Source organism: Podarcis raffonei, chromosome 2 (assembly GCF_027172205.1).
Source record: "Podarcis raffonei isolate rPodRaf1 chromosome 2, rPodRaf1.pri, whole genome shotgun sequence".
NCBI lineage: Eukaryota > Metazoa > Chordata > Lepidosauria > Squamata > Lacertidae > Podarcis > Podarcis raffonei.
In genome coordinates, this window is record NC_070603.1 from 111,350,866 (window position 1) to 111,374,205 (window position 23,340).

At 47.5% G+C, this 23,340-nt stretch overlaps 1 protein-coding gene across 2 annotated transcripts in view; it reads left to right on the forward strand.

The window, feature by feature from the left end:
* The window catches only part of LOC128408681 (C-type lectin domain family 2 member D-like), a 79,659-nt gene that overhangs the window by 41,139 nt on the left and 15,180 nt on the right, over positions 1 to 23,340 (forward strand). Inside the window, exon 1 of one of the 2 annotated variants that reach the window (XM_053378681.1) lies at positions 11,814 to 11,837. The exons of the other annotated variant lie outside the window; for it this stretch is intronic. The gene's annotated coding sequence lies outside the window, so the exon portion shown is untranslated. Of the gene's footprint in view, positions 1 to 11,813; positions 11,838 to 23,340 lie in introns of those variants that run through there. 2 annotated transcript variants of the gene reach the window in all.

The following is a 23,340-nucleotide window of genomic DNA, read 5'->3' on the forward strand; positions in this document are numbered from 1 at the left end:
TCCTAGCTGGAAAGGTGCCCGGCGTTCCAAACGACATTTATCAGATTTACTTGGCATTGGACTTACGGAGATCGACCTCGTTAGGACTGAACTTTTGAGTACCACAAATCAAAGCCAAAAAATTATGTTAACTTTTTCCTCTACTAGACTGCCCTCACTAATTCACAAGCTGAAATTCAGATTGTCAAGCAGAGGAGTTTTTCCAACCCGGGTATTTCGCGATTCTATTGTTGCACCCTTATGTAAGATGAGGACTGCTGCTTCAGAGGGGCTCGCAAAACTAAAGCCTGGATCCCCAATGGAAGTAATGACATCACAAAAAAACTTGGCTGGTGGTGAGGAAACAGACATGTCTGAGTTGAATCCGCAGGATCATGCCCAACATCAAAATAACCAGGTGAGCCAAAAGGAACAGCCGATTCCTCTAGACAATCATCTTCAGGAATCTGAGCACTCTGTAAACCCTTTGGAAGAGGATTTTCTCAGCTCCTTTAGGAATCTCCCTCAGGAAGAGCAACAAACAGTTATCAAGAGGCTTGATGTTATGAGCCAGACATTGAAAGAGATTAAAGAACTGGAGGCAGAGACTGATAATAGACCCAATGGCCACAACAGAATGATAACTATAGAATCACCGGAGCATTGGACAAAGATGAGATATTTAGAAGAGGAGGAGTCAGGAAATACACCCAAGAAAGCCCCATTGGCAAACAATTTGCAAAGAAAAGGCCCAGTGATTACAAATGTGAGCACTTTATGTACGACGACTGAAATAATTGAACATCTGGATTATTCCACTAGCATTAGCAATAACCTGTTGCCTCAAAAACCGGTAAACTCCGAGAGCACATTGGCCAACAATTGACTAAGAGTAAATCACTGTAAAACAATTAAACTTCTCTCATGGAATGTAACAGGGTGGACGAACAAGATCCAAGACAGTGATTTCTGCTCTTATCTACAAACACATGATATCATCTTTCTTCAAGAAACCTGGGCAAAAGAGGGCACTATGGTTGAATTACAGGGTTTTACAAGTTACACTCAACCAGCTCTTAAAACAGTAAAGTATGGAAGGCCTAGAGGGGGGCTGGCAGTGCTGGTGTCAACCTCTCTTAACGTATCAATTCAACAGTGTCCCTCGTTGACCACCCCTAATTTTTTAGTGTTGTCCCTTTCTGATAGTCTCCTGAGAAATACTTATTGCATTTGTGTGTATATACCTCCAGTAAAGTCTTGTGGGGAACTGAGATCATATTGGGATAAACTTGACCAACTACTCGAAAGCATAGACTCTCTGTCACCTAACCCTCGGTTTATCTTGGGAGGTGACTTTAATGCCCGGATCGGTCTTGTTTCCCCACAAAATACAATATTTTCTGGTCTAAACTTGGAGGACGAACCTGAAATCAGTCAGAGGGCAGCAATGGACACCACCTCTAATCGCGCTGGGAAACATCTTTGTGAACTTATAATAAAGCATAACCTTTTGTTATGCAACAGGCACGGTCAAGGGGTTCAAGAGGGTTATTTTACTTTTATCTCCCCCAGAGGATTTACTAGCACCATAGATTATATCCTAACATCTAATAATATGCCAGTTAACCGAGATACCTTCAGAATAATTCCCAGAGCTGAAAGTGACCACTTTCCACTTGAGTTATCTCTGTCATTATTCTTTTCTCCTGCCTTTCCTAAATTATTGGATGAAACAGAATATCTGATACTTGGAAATAGAAGGCTAAAATGGAATGCACAGGTCCAAGAAAAAATGATTCAGATCCTGGATTCCTATGAATTTGCTTTATTAAAGGGGGAAATGTTGTTAGAAACAGGAAACGTAATTGGTCTTTATGAGAACATAATCAACCGAATGCGCCCACTGATGACCACAGCTAGTGTGATAAAAAACAAAAAGTTTAAGAGACAGACTTGGTTTGATAAGGAATGTCAGAATAGCAAAAAATCCCTAGCTAGGGTACTTAGAAAATTGAAGTTAAAACAGGATAAGCACAATCTTGCCCTACAAGCTGAGGTAGCCCAGTTACGAAACAACTATAAATTATTACTTAAAAGTAAGAAACAAACATATTATGAACAACAGTGGAAAGAATTGGGAGATGCAGCACTTCAGAAGGACTCACGGAAATTTTGGCATCTGGTTGCCCAAGGCACAAATGGGCTGGGCTACTCGTTAGAAGCATCTGTCCAAGGAAAGGATTGGGTGACATATTTTACAGAAATATATGGCCCCTATCCTGACCTACCCCCACTAGTTTACTATACTCAGTTATCAGAACTGCCAGAATGGCCAGACGTCACGCCCAATCAGATTAAGAGGCTAATCGCAAGCCAACTAGCTAATAAAGCTCCAGGAGAAGACATGATTCCAATGGAAATCTATAAGATAAGACCTGATTTCTGGTCACCCATATTTGCAAAATTGTTTTCATACATTAACAGCTCAGGTCGTATACCTGAAGGGTGGAAGTTGAGTATAATTGCCCCAATATATAAAAAGGGCGATAAGAAAAACCCTGCCAATTATAGACCCATTAGTTTGTTAGATGTAGCCTCCAAACTATATGCCAGGCTCCTTCTTGGGAGACTAGAAGAATGGGCAGAAACAAATAAGGTGATTTCTGAAGTCCAGGCAGGTTTCCAAAGAGGGAAATCCACATTGGACCAGTGCTTTGTGCTGAACTTTCTGCTGTGTAAATACATCCATAATTTGAAGCAAAAATTATATGTTGCTTTTATCGATCTAAAGTCAGCTTTTGATACGGTCCCAAGACACGCATTGTCGCAAAAATTGGAAAAGACAAATATAGACCTCCGTCTATTATTTCTCATCAAAACATTATATACTGACACATCAATACAAGTAAAGGTGGATCTGGCTGGCCACCTCACCGCTAGAATTAAGACCACTACTGGAGTCAAACAGGGATGCATTTTGGCACCTTTCCTGTTCAATTTTTATATTAATGACATGGTTAAAGAACTGGAGGGCCCACAGTTTGCCCCTGTCACAATTCTCGACCAAAAACTTTCAGTTTTAATGTATGCTGATGACCTAGTACTGGTATCTAGAACCCAGGTGGGCCTGAGACGGCTGCTTGCAAAATTAAGTTCATATTGCAAGAGGAATGCTTTATCTATAAACTATGATAAGACGCAGGTCATTGTATTTGGGAAGCGTTCTAAAAAGCATGTTTGGCACCTGGATGAACACATCATAAACCAAGTAAATACGTTTAAATATCTGGGATTGATTTATTCAGAAACGGCATCTTGGAATACACAGCTATCCAATATTAAATTGCAAGCCTTTAAATCAGCAAAAGCCATTCTGAAATTCGCTGCATGTAAAGGTGGAAATCTGGTCAACCCGGCTCTATCTGTGTATAAAGCAAAAACAATGGCCCAGATTTTATATGGTGCAGAGGTTTGGGGTACCTCAAAGGTCTCCGGTCTGGAACCCCCACAGAATTATTTTTTAAGAGTTCTTTTAGGTTTACCCAAAGACGTGCAATCTGCCATGGTCAGGTTGGAAACTCGCATGTTGAGCATAGAGAGCCAAATAGATAAAAGAATTCTCTGCTACTGGTTTAGAGTTCAACAGATGGATAACACTAGGCTACCAAAAAAATGCCTGATTAAGCTCTCAAATGGATTACCCCTTAAAAACTGGGTACATCATGCTGCCCAACTGATGGGCAAATATGATCTCTCAGTGACTGAGATTAAAGAACTCCCCTTATATTCACAGAAAAATATTTTTAAACGAACCATAAGGGCAGTGGCAACTAAAAACGATCTAAACTCTATGTGCACATCCACATGCGCCCCATTGTATTTTAAACTTAGAGAGGTCAATGAACACATCTCTTATTTTAATGAATTGACTTTTGCACAGCTTCAAAAAGCTTTTACAGAGCTACGACTAAATACAATAAGCTCTGCTTATAGAGATGGGAGACATAGAGGCATACCAAAAAACGAACGTGTTTGCATTAGGGGATGTTCTGAAGTAGAAGACCTTATGCATTATATCTTGCACTGTCCGTTATATAATGATGCAAGAAAAAGATTTTTGGTACCTATAATGACAGGGTCCCCTGACCAGAACCCCCTTGATATGATGTTATATCTCCTTGCAGACACAGATAAGTATGTGACCTGGCGGGTAGCACTTTTTGCAACTGCTGCTAGGAAAATTAGAGCAAATTATATAGCCAAGGTAGCCATTAACTGTAAAGGAGATGAATTTATTTGATCCTATCTATCTACCTCAGGCTATGCTCTATCTTTGTCACCAAACTCTGAGTATAAATTGCACACTGTATCAATTGATATTGTTTTTAACATTCGTGACCATGTGATGATTTTAGCTTATGAATTTTACTGTTTAATGTTTTTATTTGTACATTTAATGTTTTTATTTGTACATTGGGGTACTTTTATAGCTTTGTTTAGAGTACGTAATGTTTTAATAATATAAATGTTTTAAGTCTTTTTTTACCAATTCAGTATATTTTCTTTTAATTGTCAAATAATTCTGTGTACATTGCAGCAGCCTTTGGCTATGTGCAATAAAACTGACTGAGACTGAGTCGCCAGGAGGAGCAGGGTCCCACAAGGCCTGACGGAATCTATCAGGATCCATCAGCCTTCGCGGGCAAGCCCAAATAGGCTCGCCACCCGAGCAGGGGAGGAGCGGGAAGTCAATCTTGGCTTTCAGAGCGTAGTGATCAGACCATGGCTCTTCCACAGGGGGGAGCATGATCACATCTATGCCAGCACCAAAGATCAAATCCAGCGTGTGACCTGCTTGATGAGTGGGGCCCAAAACAAACTGGGAGAGCCCTAGTGTTGCCATGGAAGTCACTAGGTCCAGAGCCTGTGAGGAGGGGGCAGCATCGGCATGGACACTGAAGTCTCCCAAAACCAGTAGGCTTGGGAACTCCAAGGCCGAGCCCGCCGCCACCTCCAGCAGGTCTGACAGGGTGGCTGCTGGTGCGCTGGGTGGTCGGTACACCAGCCAGACAGCCAAGCTCTCCTTGGTGCCCCACACAAGAACAACACAATCAATGCCGGAGATCGCCAGTGCTGGCAGAGCTCTGAAAGAGCAATCCTCCCGGATTAACAACGCTCCTCCTCCCCCCCCCCGACCCACAGTCCGCGATTGATGGAGGACAGAGAAACCTGGGGGTGTTATCTCATGTAGGGAGACTACTTCGCCTTCCCATACCCAGGTCTCCGTCACGCAAGCCAGGTCAACCCCCTGCAAGACAAAAAAGTCACGCATGGTGGCGGTTTTGTTGCCTATGGACCTGGCATTGCACAGCACCAATGACAGAGGTGGGTAATCCCTGCTCGCCCTATCCTCGTCCCTTGGGATGGTGCGTAGATTGGAAGGGGTTCGAGCATCACTGCACCTCAAAACTCTTCGTCGATAGTGATATCTAGCCCCACCGCCATTCCAGTGGAAATCCCAGACTCCATACTAGTCTCCCCAATAGAGGGGTAGCATCCCCTCACTAACAAGTCATCCCTAGGCCAGGACTCCTGGGTCAAAATGATATGGGGAAGAGGTGAAGGTTTGATAGGGTAAGTACCCCTAGAAGATAATGTTCGGGGTCAATTACGTCCAGGGGTCCGGCACACTTCTCTTGCGCAGCTCTGGTCTTCCCCCCTGGGACCTTTGACGCAGCAGAGCGTAAAACACAGCGGAAGCAGAAGCAGGAACGTTCTGTCGTGTGGTAATAACTCAGGCTGAAACGCAGCAGTCTCCTTATCTTAAAGTCTTTATTCCTTAGCAAAACACAACAGCTATAAATCTCCTGCCTGGAGACAGAGCGGACATCTCGCTTGCTCTCTCCTTGGAGCAAACACGCACACTGAAAGAATACAGTAAACCACTCCCTTCAGTGTTCTAAGCCCGCCCTCAGAATGTGAGGCGTCATCACTCAGAACTCTTAACCCTGTAAGTTCTGAGCCTCTCCTAACACCCCCTCTCGAATCACGTTCTGAGAGGACCTCTGAGTGTTCAACACTTTCCCCATTGCCTTCCGCCCCTTCCTGGCATCGTTGTTAGGCACCTGTTGAACCTCACAAACCTTAGGTTCGCACTGTACGAAACCAACCCACGCATTTGTGACCTGAAACCTCTCAGGTGGAATTCCCTTTGTAGCCCGCGATGACCGCCTGGGCACAAACTGGGGTGCTCCTTCTGACCCACTGGGGCCAGCTTGTGCGTCTTCCTCATCAGAAGACTCCCCCTCTGACTTGACACGTCTGTGAGCTTTCTCCATTATGCGCACAGGAGATGAGGGCTCACTCTTGGACACTCCCTTAACAACCTGTGGAGACGCCCTACTCTGTTCAGGGACCTGGTCTCCACCAGCAGGTTCAGGCTCTGGCTCTCCTTCCTCCTCAGCGTCAGACAGACAATCTGAGTGAACGTCAGAGCGCGCTTTGCGCCTTGCCCAACCATCCTGCTCAAAGAACTCAGCCTGTTTACTGACCAGAAGCTTGGTCTGATCACCTTCTGGATATGTGAATCTCCACCCTTTTGTCGCAGGCTCATATCCACAGAAGATCATTTCCTGGTACCTTGGGCCACCCTCCTGCTGCAGAAACTTTGGTACAGGCACCATGGCTCTGCTACCAAAAGTGCGAAAGAAATGCACAAGCGGCTTCTGCCGATGAAGCAGGAAATACGGGGTGTCACCTACCACTGCATTGTAGCACCTGTTCATCGTGAAATTGGCCGTTTTTACCGCCTCCCCCCAAAAACTGTGAGGCAAACCAGAGTCATCCAGTAGAATCTCGGATGCTCGAACCAGAGCTTTACTCCTAAGCTCTGCCACGCCACTCTCCTGAGGAGAAGTCACCTTGTGACGTATCCCCCTCTGGCGAAAGAAACCCTTTAGAGCAGACCCAGTGACCTCTGAACCTCGGTCACATTTGAACCCTTGCACCTTGGTGGAGAACCGTAGTTCCACCTCTGCAACCCAATCTTTGATCAGTTGCGTTGCCTCCTCCTTCGTTTTCAGCGTGAACGCCCATGCGTTCTGCGTATAATCATCTGTCAGCACCATCAGCCACTTGGCCTTGCCCAGACTTGGCTGTGGCATACCTAAAAGGTCTGCATGCACAAGCTCAAAAGGCTTTGTGGTTACTCTCTCCACCCTGGGATTATTAAATCCCTTGTTTCTGGCTTTTCTGCAAGCCTTGCAATTCAAAGGTTGACCACATTCTTTTACCTTGCAACCTTTGGTGCACTCTGATAACATCTGGACGTCCTCACAGGACCCATGTGACATCCTCTTGTGCCACACGCAAGCACACGACACATGAGTGTGATCAGTGGCTTTCCCAATATTCCCCTCACCCTCCAGTGGTGTTTCCAAAACAAAGAGGTTGTTTTGATCCTTTCCAACACTTACGAGCTCCTTCCCATCTCTGGAAATTGTACAAACATCTTTTTCAAAACTCACAGAATATCCCTCCTGTAAAAGACAAGGTACAGACAGCAAGCAATGTTTTATCTCAGGGAGAACATAAACCTTCAATTCAGCCTGTAAGAAAGAGACAAACATGTTAGAAACATGGGTTACACGTCCCTGTGAACCTGTAGCAAATTTAACTGTTTTCTCAGTTGAAACAGCCTTGCAGTTCCACATTTGTCCATCAGGTGGCGCTGTTACCAAATGGGCATTTGCAGCCGAGTCAACAACCCAACGTAGGACTCTCCCCCCTCCGGAGTTGTCCTTCTTTGTTGCCTTAGCAACTGACTTCCTGCTGCCCCCGACCTTGGGGCGCTCGCTGCAGGTGTTCTCCAAAACAGCCATCGAAGCAGTCAGCTGATAAGCTTTCTCACGCCTGCTCCCTCTGTTGCCATGGAAACCCGGCTGGTTCCCATGGGAAACGACCTTGGACATATCCTGCCCTGGCTCCTTTGCTCTCTGTGGGCAGTTGCGACGCAGGTGTTCAGCCGAGGCACAAACAAAACATCGCCTAGTGGAAAACTTTGCAAACTTGCCTTTGGTCTTCTCTGCCCCCCCAACCTTTCCAGCAGCACTCCTCCTTGAGGCTTTTCTGCCGTTGGGAAAATGGCTTTTGGCTTCTGCTGTGGTTTCTCTGCAAACCCCCTCCAGCTCCTGCCAAACAGCCTGGGCACTCTCAAGACCTTTGGAATGGCCTGCAACTCCATTCTCTGGTGCAAAGCTCCTCTCTTCTCTCAGCTGTTCTCCAGCACGCAGCTCACGTATTGGGGCATTCTGGCAGCCCTCCAACACAGTCCCAGCCCCCTCTGGGCCTTCTGGGCATTCCTCAGAGCAATTCTCAGCCCCCTCTCGCCTGGCTCCCACTGCTTTCTTCAGTGCCTGCCTTCTCTCGGCCCAGGGCTTGCTCCCGTCTACCTTATCAAGAGGGATTGACGACCTCTGGCTGTCTGCCATCTCTCCCCCGGGGGCCCAGCCTACTTACAGGTACAGTAGCACCTCCCGGTCCGGCAGATCAGATCCTCCCAGCGAACTCCTGGCTGGCACCAGCTACTCCTTAGCTGGCCTTTGGCTGCTCCTCAGCCTCTTTGCCTGCAGTTTCACTTCCCAGCGTCTCATCGGCTGGCCTCTGGCTGCAGCCTCCTCACACGCACGAACGTTGCTTATCTTTATTGCTGACCTCCATAACCTGTTCGGGGTCAATTACGTCCAGGGGTCCGGCACACTTCTCTTGCGCAGCTCTGGTCTTCCCCCCTGGGACCTTTGACGCAGCAGAGCGTAAAACACAGCGGAAGCAGAAGCAGGAACGTTCTGTCGTGTGGTAATAACTCAGGCTGAAACGCAGCAGTCTCCTTATCTTAAAGTCTTTATTCCTTAGCAAAACACAACAGCTATAAATCTCCTGCCTGGAGACAGAGCGGACATCTCGCTTGCTCTCTCCTTGGAGCAAACACGCACACTGAAAGAATACAGTAAACCACTCCCTTCAGTGTTCTAAGCCCGCCCTCAGAATGTGAGGCGTCATCACTCAGAACTCTTAACCCTGTAAGTTCTGAGCCTCTCCTAACAGATAAAACCCAACCAACTGCACCCCAAGCGGGGAGGGCGGTCTCACAGTGTTTTGTTAACTGTCAATCCCCCTCTCCCTCCTGGATTGATTGGTGGACTGTTGGTTCCATCTGTGGCTGTGGGAGTATTAATAAGGCATGTGCTATAAAATATGGATCACTGGCCAACAAAGAGCCAGCTTCGAATTCGGAAGATCTGTCCATCCTGTCTCACCAGTAGAGAAGGTTGATCGTTCTGATAAATTTTTGGAACATTAGGCAAAGGTCCAGATGTAGATTGGGTGCTGGATTTCTCCAGATTGTCACCAACATAGAGTTCTTTAGATGTTGTTGCCATAGAAATGTCGGAGGAAGAACCTTTATTGAACTACACCACTGGGAAACAGGGTCAAAGCAACTGCTTATATACATTCCTGAAAAGCCTGGGCCACTCCCACTCCCAACGTGACTGGCTGTCTAAACTTCCAAGCTGCAAATCACAACTCAGAGTTCAAGGGCCAATGGCAGAGGCCCAAATCCTGAAATGTTCTGTGATTGGACATCATGTATCAAATCAGAACACAGGAGCTCAGAATCTTTATTCCATACTCAAGCTCAGGCAAACACAGGCCACTGAACATACAATATGCCTGATTTCTGCTGGGATCCAAGGCTGTGGCTATGGAAGAAGCCGGTCCTTCTTGGGGTGTTAACAATGGGAACCCCTCCATCGTTGGCTCAGGTTGTATATATCTGTGTAAATAAATGAGATATCCAAAAGACACCAGAGTCTCCACTGTTCCTCATTCGGAAGAAACCGATGTCTGGGTAGACGCCTGGACCCCTTTGGAATCTCATTCCACTCAGAGATTGGGGCAGCCTGCAACAATATTGAAATGTTTAAACAGAAATTCAGTTTTCTGTAACATAAGTACGTGTGTGTGTGTGTGTGTGTGTGTGTGTGTGTTCTGTAGGTGGGGGGGTTGTTGTGTTGGATGTTTGCTTGCTTGCTTTTTGTTTTGTTTTTGAACCTGTTTCATTTTCATATTCTGGGAAAGAACTGTTCCTTCCCAGAACGAATACTTGGCTTGTTGCAAGTATTTCCCAGCATCGGTACCTGCCCTGAGCCAAATTTCCTGGATTCAGATATCTCTACCTTTGGCAGTGTAGATCCCAAGATGAGAAGCAGAGGTGCCAGCTTGCGAGGGCCATGACGTCACACCAGTGGCGTAGCGTGGGGGGTGCGGGGGGGCCGGCCGCACTGGGCGCAACATCTGGGGGTTAGGGTTAGAGGGCGCAAATCCACGGGTTAGGGGGCGCAAATTACTTGCCTTGCCCCGGGTGCTGACAACCCACGCTACGCCACTGCGTCACACACACAGTGTCCCAGCATCGCATGCATGACGTTAGGACATCGTGGGGGGGGGGAGTTGAACGAAGCAGCTGCAAGGCGTCAATGGCCAGTGGCTCCTCCTGCCGCTATCATTGCTGGGAGGCTGCTTTGACCTTCCCCTCCATGGCAGAAAGAGGAAGAGAAGGAGAGCCAGCCAGAGAGCAAAAAGAAATTCTTTGCGATTTTTACATAGCGTCAGCAGATGAGGAAGCCGCTCAGGCGCCTGGGGTGGCGCGCCCGGAAGCAGGGCAATCCACCCATAGGGGCAGGGCAAGGGCGGAGTGATCTGCCCACGAGGGCAGGATGAACCACTAAAGGGGCGGGGCAAGGGCGGGGTGATCTGCCCATAAGTGTGGGGCGAGGGTGGGGTGGGCCGCTATAGGGGCAGGGTGAGGGCGGGGCGAGCTGCCCATAGGGGTGGGGCAAGGGCAGGGTGAGCTGCTATAGGGGCAGGATGAGGATGGGGTGAGCTGCCCATAGGGGTGGGGTGAGGAGTGGGGTGAGCTGTCATTGGGGCCGGGTTAAGGGCGGGGCAAGCTGCTATAGGGGCAGGGTGAAGGTGGGGTGAGCTGCCCATAGGGGCGAGGTGAGCCGCTATAGGGGCATGGTGAGGGTGGGGTGAGCCGCTATAGGGGCAGGGTGAGGGTGGGGTGAGCCGCTATAGGGGCATGGTGAGGGTGGGGTGAGCTGCTCATAGGGGTGGGGTGAGCCGCTATAGGGGCAGGGTGAGGGTGGGGTGAGCCACTATAGGGGCATGGTGAGGGTGGGGTGAGCTGCTCATAGGGGTGGGGTGAACCACTATAGGGGCATGGTGAGGGTGGGGTGAGCCGCTATAGGGGCAGGGTGAGGGTGGGGTGAGCTGCTATAGGGGCATGGTGAGGGTGGGGTGAGCCGCTATAGGGGCAGGGTGAGGGTGGGGTGAGCCGCTATAGGGGCAGGGTGAGGGTGGGGTGAGCCGCTATAGGGGCATGGTGAGGGTGGGGTGAGCCGCTATAGGGGCAGGGTGAGGGTGGGGTGAGCCGCTATAGGGGCAGGGTGAGGGTGGGGTGAGCCGCTATAGGGGCATGGTGAGGGTGGGGTGAGCCACTATAGGGGCAGGGTGAGGGTGGGGTGAGCCGCTATAGGGGCATGGTGAGGGTGGGGTGAGCTGCTCATAGGGGCAGGGTGAGGGTGGGGTGAGCTGCCCATAGTGGTGGGGTGAGCCGCTATAGGGGCAGGGCGAGAGTGGGCTGAGCTGCCCATAGGGGCAGGGAGAGGGCGGGGTGAGTCTGCCTGTCTCCTCCCACTCAGCCTCCCCTACAGCTGTGGGAGAGGCAGCGGGCAGACCGTTTGGGGCAGTGTGGAGCCTGCGGGTGCCCAAGCCATCGTGTCACTACAGGCCCCTTGGTGAGTGCCGCCCGGCATTTTGTCACCCCTCTCAGTGGTGACACCCGGGGTGACCCACACCCACCGCACCCCTCTTTCTCTGCCCCTGTATAGCATTTATTTCTTTTGGAGAAAAGGCAAGTATGAATAGACATAAGAGATTTTTTAAAAATATATCAGTCTTTGTGCCAAGTCAAAAGGACCAATGAAAGAAGAGGCGAGGAGGACAATTCCACCCTTTTTACTTCTGGCTTGCCCTGCTGGCTTCAATCAACTAACAGACATTACTGGAATCGGTTTTAGTTGCAGCTGCTGGAAAGGGGTCTGAATAAAGAATTTTGGTGCCAGCTAAAAACATTATTGTGTAGCTAAGTCTGCCAGTTGCTTTGAAAATTGAGTAAATTATAATCTGCTTTAGTATTTTAACTTTTTATGTTTTAAATTAGGGTTGTTTATTCCCCTTGATTTTATTGTTTTATCTTTTTGTAAACCGCTCTGAGGGTTTTTCAGTCAAGCAGTGTATGAATTATATGTTTCCCTGGTTGGAGGAGGCAAAAACAGGGACTCTCCTGTACATGAGTAGGTTAGGTTTGTTACTTTAAAAAAAAAAATCTTACTGCATTCTGCTACTTAGCCATTTTTTATGAAGCAGTATTTTGGGCACCTATACACTTGCCATCTTTTGTGAGACCTTGCAGTGGCTCCCTCCAAAATATCAAGATCTTTCATTACTTTTTAAATCTCATTGTCTTTTACATTCATCCCTCAAGAGCAGAGGTAGGCAACCTAAGGCCCGGGGGCCGGATCCAGCCCAATTGCCTTCTCAATCCGGACCGTGGACGTTCCAGGAATCAGCGTGTTTTTACATGAGTAGAATGTGTCCTTTTATTTAATATGCATCTCTGGGTTATTTGTGGGGCATAGGAATTCATTCACACACCCCCGTATAGTCTAGCCCCCCACATGGTCTGAGGGATGGTGGACTGGCCCACGGCTGAAAAAGGTTGCTGACCCCTGATCAAGAGGCTCCATAGGATTATAGAAACCAATGCTCTTTTTACCTTTCCTGCGGCAGCGTGGCGGCAGCGGGAGGGGGATCGGGAGGTGCGTGAAGCGGGTGGAGAGTGGCAGGCCCTGAAGAGCGCTTGAAGAGCGCTCTCCCACTCTTCAGTGGCATGTGCGTGCCCCTCAAAAGAACCCATATATATATATATATATATATATATATATATATATATATATATGGTATATCCCTAAACCTGGACATTTTGTGTAGAACACAAAAATCCCATTAGCTAAAATGGTACCTCAGGTTAAGAACAGTTTCAGGTTAAGAACAGACCTCCAGAATGAATTAAGTTCTTAACCCGAGGTACCACTGTAGGCATTTTCTTTCCACATGCCCCCTATGCCCCCGCCCACTCCAAATCAGCTCTGGGGTGTCAAGAGAAGACTAGAACATTGTGCATGGGGGAGGAGAGGGGAGATATTTCCATCTGGGGAGGGGGAATTCCATCTGAAAATGTTTATGCTGATGGAATGATCACTTTGACACATACCCAGTTCTACCCACTGTGTTTCACCTTTTCAGGTGCTGAGCCGGAATAACTATAGGTACTACTCAAGCAAAAATGCTGCTGAGTAAGTATGCTCATGAGGTATGCGGGTGGTGCTGTGGTCTAAACCACTGAGCCTAGGGCTTGCCGATCAGAAGGTCGGTGGTTCGAATCCCCGCGACGGGGTGAGCTCCCGTTGCTCGGTCCCTGCTCCTGCCAACCTAGCAGTTCGAAAGCACGTCAAAGTACAAGTAGATACAGTGGTGCCCCGCAAGACGAATGCCTCGCAAGACAGAAAACCCGCTAGACGAAAGGGATTTCCGTTTTGGAGGTGCTTCGCAAAACGAATTTCCTATGGGCTTGCTTCGCAAGACGAAAATGTCTTGCGAGTTCCTGCGGGGTTTTTTCCCTCCCCCCCCCTTTTTCCCAAGCCGCTAAGCCGCTTATCAGCTGATCCGCTAAGCCGCTTATCAGCTGATCCGCTAAGCCGCTAAGCCGCTAATGGGCTTGCTTCGCAAGACGAAAAGCAAGACGAAGAGACTCGCGGAACGGATTCTTTTCGTCTTGCGAGGCACCACTGTACTGGTAAATAGGTACCGCTCCAGCAGGAAGGTAAACGGCGTTTCCGTGTGTGCTCTGGTTCGCCAGAAGTGGCTTAGTCATGCTGGCCATATGACCCGGAAAAACTGTCTGCGGACAAACGTCGGCTCCCTTGGCCATTAAAGTGAGATGAGCGCCTCAACCCCAGAGTTGTTCGCGACTGGGGGTCCTTTACCTTTTAAATATGCTTATGAGCAGTGCTTTGTTTCTAAAAAAAATGTTCAAGGGTACTCTCACTTTTTACTCATATTGAAATACTGCCCCTCAATGAGGGCCAAACTTAGATTCACAAAATGTTTAGGGGTATGCGTACCCCTGCGTCCCCTCAGGAAAAAAAGCACTGCTTATGAGTGTCCTGGAGAGTTTCCTGCATGGAAAACCCTAGCACTTTTGTACTGACTTAAACTGTATTTTGGGTTGAAAGCTTAATGTTTACTTGTTAAATATTTGCTAAGATTAACGAGTTCGAAACAGCGTTTTCAGGCTCCTGGCTAAGTTGATCTTTAGGCTGTTTGTTCCACGTTGAGGCAGAAGTCAAGGATCCCACTCAGCAGAATGAGCAGAAACAGAAGTGATGAGATCGTAGTTAAAACAAAATAAAAAAATTCCTTCCAGTGGCACCTTAGAGACCAACTACGTTTGTTATTGGTCTGAGCTTCCGTGCGCATGCACACTTCTTCAGATAGTAGTTAGTACACAATGCCTTTAAGGGCAGGTGTCCCGTTAAGACCTTCACGTCCAAAGGCAATAATCTCCTAATTGCACCACTGTTCGACCTTTTACAGCCTTCCGTGTTCTTGTTAATGTTCAGTCTTATCAGCTCACCTGCAGATTGCGAGGGAAATAGATGGCTGATTGCTGTAGGGTCAGTTGCCTGTGTGGGGAAAAACGTAAAAGGCGGATCTACACAGATCCTCGTGAATTCATATGATTTTTTCATTCAAATTAAATAAAACCACCATGATACTGTAGACCATGTCTTACTCTGTAGAAAGCATCAAAAAAATCACGCATCCACTGTTTCGGGGGGGCGCAGGGGCGCAAAAACATGGTTAAAAAACACGGATCCTCATGGATCCTCATGATTTTTCCACTAGATCAGCCCAAACTCACCATCAGATCAAAGATCATGGCCATGGGCACAGCATCCACCACAAAAATCACGGATCCACGGCTTCCTGGCGAAACCGTGGCCCAAAAACGTGGTTTTGAAGCACGGATCTTCATGGATCCACACGCTTTTTGCATCGGGCCAACCCAAACTCACCGTCAAATCACACATGATGTCCGGAGGCACAGCCTGCACCACAAAAAACACGGATCCATGGCTTCCTGGCCACTCCATGGCCCAAAAACGTGGTTTTCAAGCACGGATCCTCATGGATCCTCACGCTTTTTGCATTGGGCCAACCCAAACTCACTGTCAAATCACACATCATGGCCAGGGGCACAGCTTACAGCACAAAAAACTCAGATCCACGGCTTCCTGGCCACTCCATGGCCCAAAAACGTGGTTTTCAAGCACGGATCCTCATGGATCCTCACGCTTTTTGCATTGGGCCAACCCAAACTCACTGTCAAATCACACATCATGTCCAGGGGCACAGCATCCATGACAAAAAACTCGGAGCCACGGCTTCCTGGCCACTCCATGGCCCAAAAACGTGGTTTTCAAGCACGGATCCTCATGGATCCTCACGCTTTTTGCATTGGGACAACCCAAACTCACTGTCAAATCACATATCATGGCCAGGGGCACAGCCTGCACCACAAAAATCACGGATCCACGGCTTCCTGGCCACTCCATGGCCCAAAAACGTGGTTTTCAAGCATGGATCCTCATGGATCCTCACGCTTTCTGCACTATATCAGCCCAAACTCACCGTCAAATCACACGTCATTCCTAGGGGCACAGCATCCACCACAAAAATCACGGATCCACAGCTTCCTGGCCACTCCATGGCCCAAAAACGTGGTTTTCAAGCACAGATCCTCATGGATCCTCACGCTTTTTGCATTGGGCCAACCCAAACTCAATGTCAAATCACACATCATTCCCAGGGGCACAGCATCCACCACAAAAATCATGGATCCACGGCTTCCTGGCCACTCCATGGCCCAAAAACATGGTTTTCAAGCACGGATCCTCATGGATCCTCACACTTTTTGCATTGGGCCAACCCAAACTCACTGTCAAATTACACATCATGGCCAGGAGCACAGCTTACACCACAAAAAACTCGGATCCATGGCTTCCTGGCCTTTCCATGGCCCAAAAACGTGGTTTTCAAGCACGGATCCTCATGGATCCTCACGCTTTTTGCATTGGGCCAACCCAAACTCACTGTCAAATCACACATCATTCCCAGGGGCACAGCATCCACCACAAAAATCACGGATCCACGGCTTCCTGGCCACTCCGTGGCCCAAAAACGTGGTTTTCAAGCACGGATCCTCATGGATCCTCACGCTTTTTGCATTGGGCCAACCCAAACTCACCGTCAAATCACACATCATTCCCAGGGGCACAGCCTGCACCACAAAAATCATGGATCCATGGCTTCCTGGCCACTCCATGGCCCAAAAACGTGGTTTTCAAGCACGGATCCTCATGGATCCTCACGCTTTTTGCATTGGGCCAACCCAAACTCACTGTCAAATCACACATCATTCCCAGGGGCACAGCATCCACCACAAAAATCACGGATCCACGGCTTCCTGGCCATACTGTGGCCCAAAAACCTGGTTTTCAAGCACGGATCCTCATGGATCCTCACGCTTTTTGCATTGGGCCAACCCAAACTCACTGTCAAATCACACATCATTCCCAGGGGCACAGCCTGCACCACAAAAATCACGGATCCACGGCTTCCTGGCCACTCCATGGCTCAAAAACGTGGTTTTGAAGCACGGATCCTCATGGATCCTCACGCTTTTTGCATTGGGCCAACCCAAACTCGCCGTCAAATCACACATCATGTCCAGGGGCACAGCTTACACCACAAAAAACTGAGATCCATGGTTATCTGGCAGTGGCATGGCCCAAAAACATGGTTTTCAAGCACGGATCCTCATGGATCCTCACGCTTTTTGCATTGGGCCAACCCAAACCCACTGTCAAATCACATATCATAGCCAGGGGCACAGCCTACACCACAAAAAACTCGGATCCATGCCTGCCTGGGCATACCGTGGTGCAAAAACGTGGTACCGAAGCATGGATCCTCATGGATCCTCATGATTTTTGCATTGGGCCAACCCAAACTCACTGTCAAATCACACATCATGGCCATGGGCACAGCCTGCACCACGAAAAACTCGGATCCACGGCTTCCTGGCCATATTGTGGCCCAAAAACGTGGTTTTGAAGCACGGATCCTCATGGATCCTAACGCTTTTCACATTGGGCCACCCCAAACTCACTGTCAAATCACACATCATGTCCAGGGGCACAGCCTGCACCACAAAAACTCGGATCCACGGCTTCCTGGCAACTCCATAGCCCAAAAACGTGGTTTTGAAGGACGGATCCTCATGCTTTTCACATTGGGCCAACCCAAACTCACCGTCAGATCACACATCATGTCCAGGGGCACAGCCTGCACCACAAAAAACTCAGATCCACGGCTTCCTGGCAACACCAGGGCCCAAAAACATGGTTTTGAAGCACGGATCCTCATGGATCATCACACTTTTTGCATTGGGGAACCCCAAATTCACCCTTTATTCACATATCTTGTACATAACCACAGATCTGACCACAAACATCATGGATCTACTGCTTCATGGCCCTGGTCAGATGCTACCCTGGATATATTGGCCAATTTTTAGGTGGGTGTGCTGGGATGGAGGAAACGTAGTCGGCTGAATCTCTATCCTTTAAAGATGGGCGTCCAATGGCTGGGCCAGAATAATTTCAGTTTGGTTTGCCAGCTCGCAGCTCTTCATGGGGCGCAATAGTCACCTGTAGCTGCCATCAGGAGTCCCTGTGTGATCCTGGATGCTTCTGTCTCTATGGAGGCATTGGTCACAAATGTAGCCAAACTGGAATTTTTGAATCTATGTCAGGTTAGGCAATCGGTACCGTACCTGTCCCTTTCCAACCTAGCCATGGTGATCCATGCAGTAGTCACCTGCATACAGTGGTACCTCGCAAGACGAATGCCTCGCAAGACGGAAAACTCGGAAGACGAAAGGGTTTTTGGTTTTTTGAGCTGCTTCGCAAGACAATTTTCCCTATGGGCTTGCTTCGCAAGACGGAAACGTCTTGCAAGTTTGTTTCCTTTTTCTTAACACCGTTAATACAGTTGCGACTTGACTTCGAGGAGCAACTCGTAGCACACGGTGTGGTAGCCTTTTTTGAGGTTTTTGAAGACTTTGGTGATATTTGAAGCTTTTCCAAAACTTTTCCGACACCGTGCTTCGCAAGACGAAAAAAATCGCAAGACGACAAAACTCACGGAACAAATTAATTTCAACTTGCGAGGCACCACTCTACTAGACTACTTTAACTTGCTGTACACCTGAGCCAGGGAGTGCAGAGTATAAATGTGTGAGAGAGAGAGAGAGAGAGAGAGAGACAGAGAGAGAGAGATGCAGGGCTACCCTTGAAACTGCTCCAGAAACTCCAAATGGTCTAAAATGCAGATGCATGAGTTCTTACTTGGACTTTGTGGAGAGCCCACATTCAGTTGGTTGTTCATCAGCTGGATTGGCTCCAGGTGGAGTATCAAATCAGGTTCAATGTTTTGGTGCTAATCTTTAAAGCCCTAAACAGTCTGTGACCTTTCTTATCTGTGGGAATTATCTTCCAATACACCCCCATGAGTGTGACGCTCATCTAACAACAACCTACTGGTGGTCCCTGGCCCAAAACATATCCAGCTGTCCTCAACCAGAGCCAGAGCCTTTTTGGTGGAACACTTTGTCTAATGAGACCAGGGCTCAGTGCAATCTATCTCAGTTCTCTCACTTGTCATGGTGAGTGGGCTTGCACATTCCTATGACCCTTGTGAGCGAAGCCGTTGGGAATCTCGTACTCCCAGCAGGGTCACCCAAGGTGGTAAGGTCAAAGAAAATTAAATATGCTCAGAGTCCTGTAGTGATTTCATGCTCTTTATTGCAGCTTGTATATACATTATTTACACAATGAGTCCCGTCTGACTGGCTGATTCTGCTTCCCTCCTGGAGCCTGATTGGTCTTTTCCTGCAAGCCAATCAGTTCTTGCATTCTAGGATCCTACTTGCCTATTGTTCTAGGATCCAAGCTTAGTACATAACAGGGAAGGAGCTACACAAAGAATGATCCAATAAGTCCTCAACGGCAGAACAGACGGGTGATAACAAGCAGTGTGTTACAACGGCTGTGAAGGCAGATGAAGGCTGCAGCAGATAGGATCCACCAGTTCGTCGTGACTACTCATGCCATCAGAACAGAGCCCTACTGCGAAGACTGTGCGTTGGTCAGTGTGCACTGATCTACACACATAAAACAAATTCACGCACAGGCATCTTCCAAAAACCCAACCCAACCCCCCCAAACCCTCCCCCCATGGCGATCACTAAATGGCTACGGGGGCAGGAATGTGAAGCCCCTAGTCATGAACCGACACATGGGCGTTCAGTCGTTCTGACTCAAGGAATGAGGCAGTTGAGCAGCTCAGCAGCTGTATCCATGACTGAGCAGCCCCTTTTAGGATCCAGTATGCTCACCCCGAAAAGGGGAAGGGGCTGGAAACAGTGCCCTAAACATAGTATGCCTCCCTTTTTCCCTGACTGGATTACCGCGCCCAGGTGGAATCTCTTTTCCCATAGTTTGAATCCATTATTCTGCATCCTAGTCTCTAGAACAGCAGAAAACAAGCTTGCTCCCTCTTCAACATGACATCCCTTCAAATATTTAAACATGGCTATCATGTCACTCCTTAATCTTCTCTTCTCTAGATTAAACAAATCCAGCTCCCTAATTCTCTCCTCATAGGGCTTGGATTCCAGACCTTTTACATTTTGGTCACCCTCCTCTGGACATGTTCCAGCTTGACAATATCCTTCTTCAACTGGACACAGTATTTCAGGTGTGGTCTGACCAACCAGAATAGTGTGGTAGCATTCCTTCACTTGATCTAGACACTATACTCCTATTGATGCAGCCCAGAATTGCATTGGCGTTCTTAGCTGCCACATCACACTGTTGACTCATATTCAGCTTGTGGTCGACTAAGACTCCCAGATCCCTTTCACTGGTACTGTTGTCAAGCCAAGTGTCCCCCACCTGTGCATTTCATTTTTTCTATCCAGGTGTAGTACCTTACATTTCTCCCTATTGAACTCCATATTGTTGGTTTTGGCCCAGCTCTCTAGGCTATTCAGGTCATTTTGAATTCTGACCCTGTCCTCTGGTGTATTAGCAACTCCTCCCAGTTTGCAGTCATTTGCAAATTTGATTAGCACGCCCTCTATTCCATTGTCCAAATCATTTATAAAAATATTGAATAGCACCAGGCCCAGGACAGAACCTTGTGGAACCCCAATAGTCATTTTTTTCCAGGATGAAGTTGAGCCACTGATGAGCAATCTTTGGGTTCAGCCCGTCAACCAATTACAAATCCACCTAACAGTAGCTTTGTCTGGCCCACATTTTACTAGTTGTTTTGCAATAATATCATGGGGGACCTTTTCAAAGGCCTTACCAAAGTCAAGGTAAGCTGGTACAAGGGAAAGCAGGATTGTAATTACCGTAAAAATTACTGATCACTTTGGATCAGCAGTCTCAACCTAACCCGCTATGTGGGGAGAGCCACATGTTCCTTTGGAAGGCAAGTGGAATACAGTGTGATATACTGACAGCTGTTTTAAAAGATGTATCTGTAACTTAAAATCCAGTATCAGAAAAAAACAAAAATAGATGGTCCCTGTGTGGATAGTCATGTTTGCATGTGGGGCCACCTCCAGTGACCATGTGGCCTGATATAAGAGGGTTCTAAAATCAGTCCTGAAAGTAGACTGATTGAGAATGACACACTCATAGCTTTTGCTCTGCCATTAACAAGGTGAGCTGAAGCAAATTATTGCCTCCCTTTGGGCTTAGCAATATTTCCTACAGCATTCTTGTTGAAGGGCATTGGAGAGTTAGGTGAGGGTCACTTTTCTGTTTTTCCATCAAGCCCCCAGACAAGAATGCTACGGCATCAGCCCCAAACACTCAGTCTCATAACAAAAAATACTCAACGGAGTTAGGGCTGAGGGTAGGGGAAGTACAATCATGATCTTTACAGTCCTCTAGAAGCTGACCCTTTTGGTCATTGTGGTCATGGAGCCAAATATCTGTTCCCAAGTTTAAAGATCTAAACAAGTAAAGAACAAGCTTGCCCTTTACATGCAAAAGCCCTGAAATTCAGCCCATTGGGCAACGGATCATGGGGCTGGGAGGAGGGAGGTAAGGACTAGCACCTTCTCTGCCTTCCACCTCCAACAGCTACACCTGAAAGATTCATGATGGGGTTCGATTTGAGAAGCTGAATGTTTATAAAGGCACTTAGCCAATTTCTGCCACAGAAATTCTGAACAGAAACACTCTGCAGGATCAGCCCCCAAAAGAAACTGCTCTATGGTCTCTGTGTTGGGAAATGGGAACACATCTTGCTCATCACCAACCTTCCCTCCACAAATCAGTATCACTACGAGGCTGAACTGAACAGCTTGCTCCAGAGTTTTAAGAGATACGTTTCTGTGGTGTAGTGGTTAAGAGGGGTGGACTCTAATCTGGTGAGCTGGGTTCGCTTCCCTGCTCCTCCACATACAGCTGCTGGGTGACCTTGGGCCAGTCACACTTCTCTCTGAACTCTCTCAGCCCCACCTACCTCACAAGGTGTCTGTTGTGCGGGTGGAAGGGAAAGGAGATTTTTAGCCACTTTGAGACTTCTTCATGTAGAGAAAAGCAGGATATAAAAACTAACTCCATAAATAAGAATTCTATGGAAAAGGACCATCCCTGCCATGATGATGAAAACTATATGTTTGGATTTTGCTGTATTATACCAACCTGTGGAATATGACAGTTCGCAGTTTCAAAATCTATTTGGCCACAGTGGATTGACAGTCTGGACACAGAAAAACCTCTGGAAGATCTTTTGAATCAATGCCTATGCGAAAGCAGTGGTACCAGTCCTTGCAGTTTCTTTCACAGTAAACCATAGTTAGGTCACCACTGGGCCTCCTGCACCCTTCCTTCAAGAAACATAGTGACCAGCAGCCTTCAAACAAGGAAGGTAAAATATCTGAGCAATAGGTTAGTGTATCCTTCCATCCCTCTGGGCATGATCGAGACACAGTAATGTAACTCTCATTCAAGATTTGTCTCTTTGGGAGGAACAGCATCAATTTCCACTTGAAAATATTTGTCTTGTCTTTCGAAATAGGTTTTCCCACAGGAACGGGGTGTCAGAGACAGAAATAATCGGAGAGGTTCATTGACTGTGAATGGAATATTTTGACAGATAACTAAAGAAGAGAAATAAACTGATTCCAATGTTGCCTTTTGCATTCTAATGAAACAAAATATCTGAAAAATGAAAGTAATTTTCCTTTGCTGGACTTGCCTTAAAGAAATGGATACAAATAGAAATTGCTTCCTCTAGAGGGAGCCTGTTAAATTGTTGCTACAGTCTACTTGAGGACTCAACAACTGTCAGATTAAGATCGTGGGACCAGACTTGTTTGACCTTGATTAAGTATGAGCAGGAAGGAAGTTTGGGTGCTTGCTTTATGCAAGACAAGTGCCTTGCTGGAACAGATGCATGAAAAGATGGATTTGATGAATGAGAAAATGGACTTGGTGACTGTTGTGGTTAATAACTGTGGACAAGCAGGGAATATTGAGACAGAAACCATTCAAGGGCCAACCTATGAACCTGTATTGACTGGGCAAGTGCAGAAGATAATGGAGGAGGATGTGGCCGCATCTCAAACATTATAAATGGAGAGACCCGAGGCCCTACAGGAGCATAAACCGCTGTCATTGAAGATTGAAGTTGGAGTAGGCCAGGGGGAGTCTGGAGCTGAGGAGGTTCTTAACTTTGGAGAGACTTTGAAATATGCTTTTAAATATCTTTTGGAGTACACTGATGACTGTGGAGAGTGGAACTGTGGGGAATGGGCGGCTTTGATGAAGGGAGATGGAGACAATTTTGGATTTGAATCCCCCAGAGATCTGCTCCCCAATGAGAAAGGAAAGAAATTAAGAAAGAGACCAACAATCGACAAGGAAAAGGGCAAGTATAAACAAAAAGAAGAAGATTTGCAGAAGGGGCATGGAAGAGACTTAAGAGCCTCGGACATAAGACTTCCAGGTTGATGGACTAGATGGAATG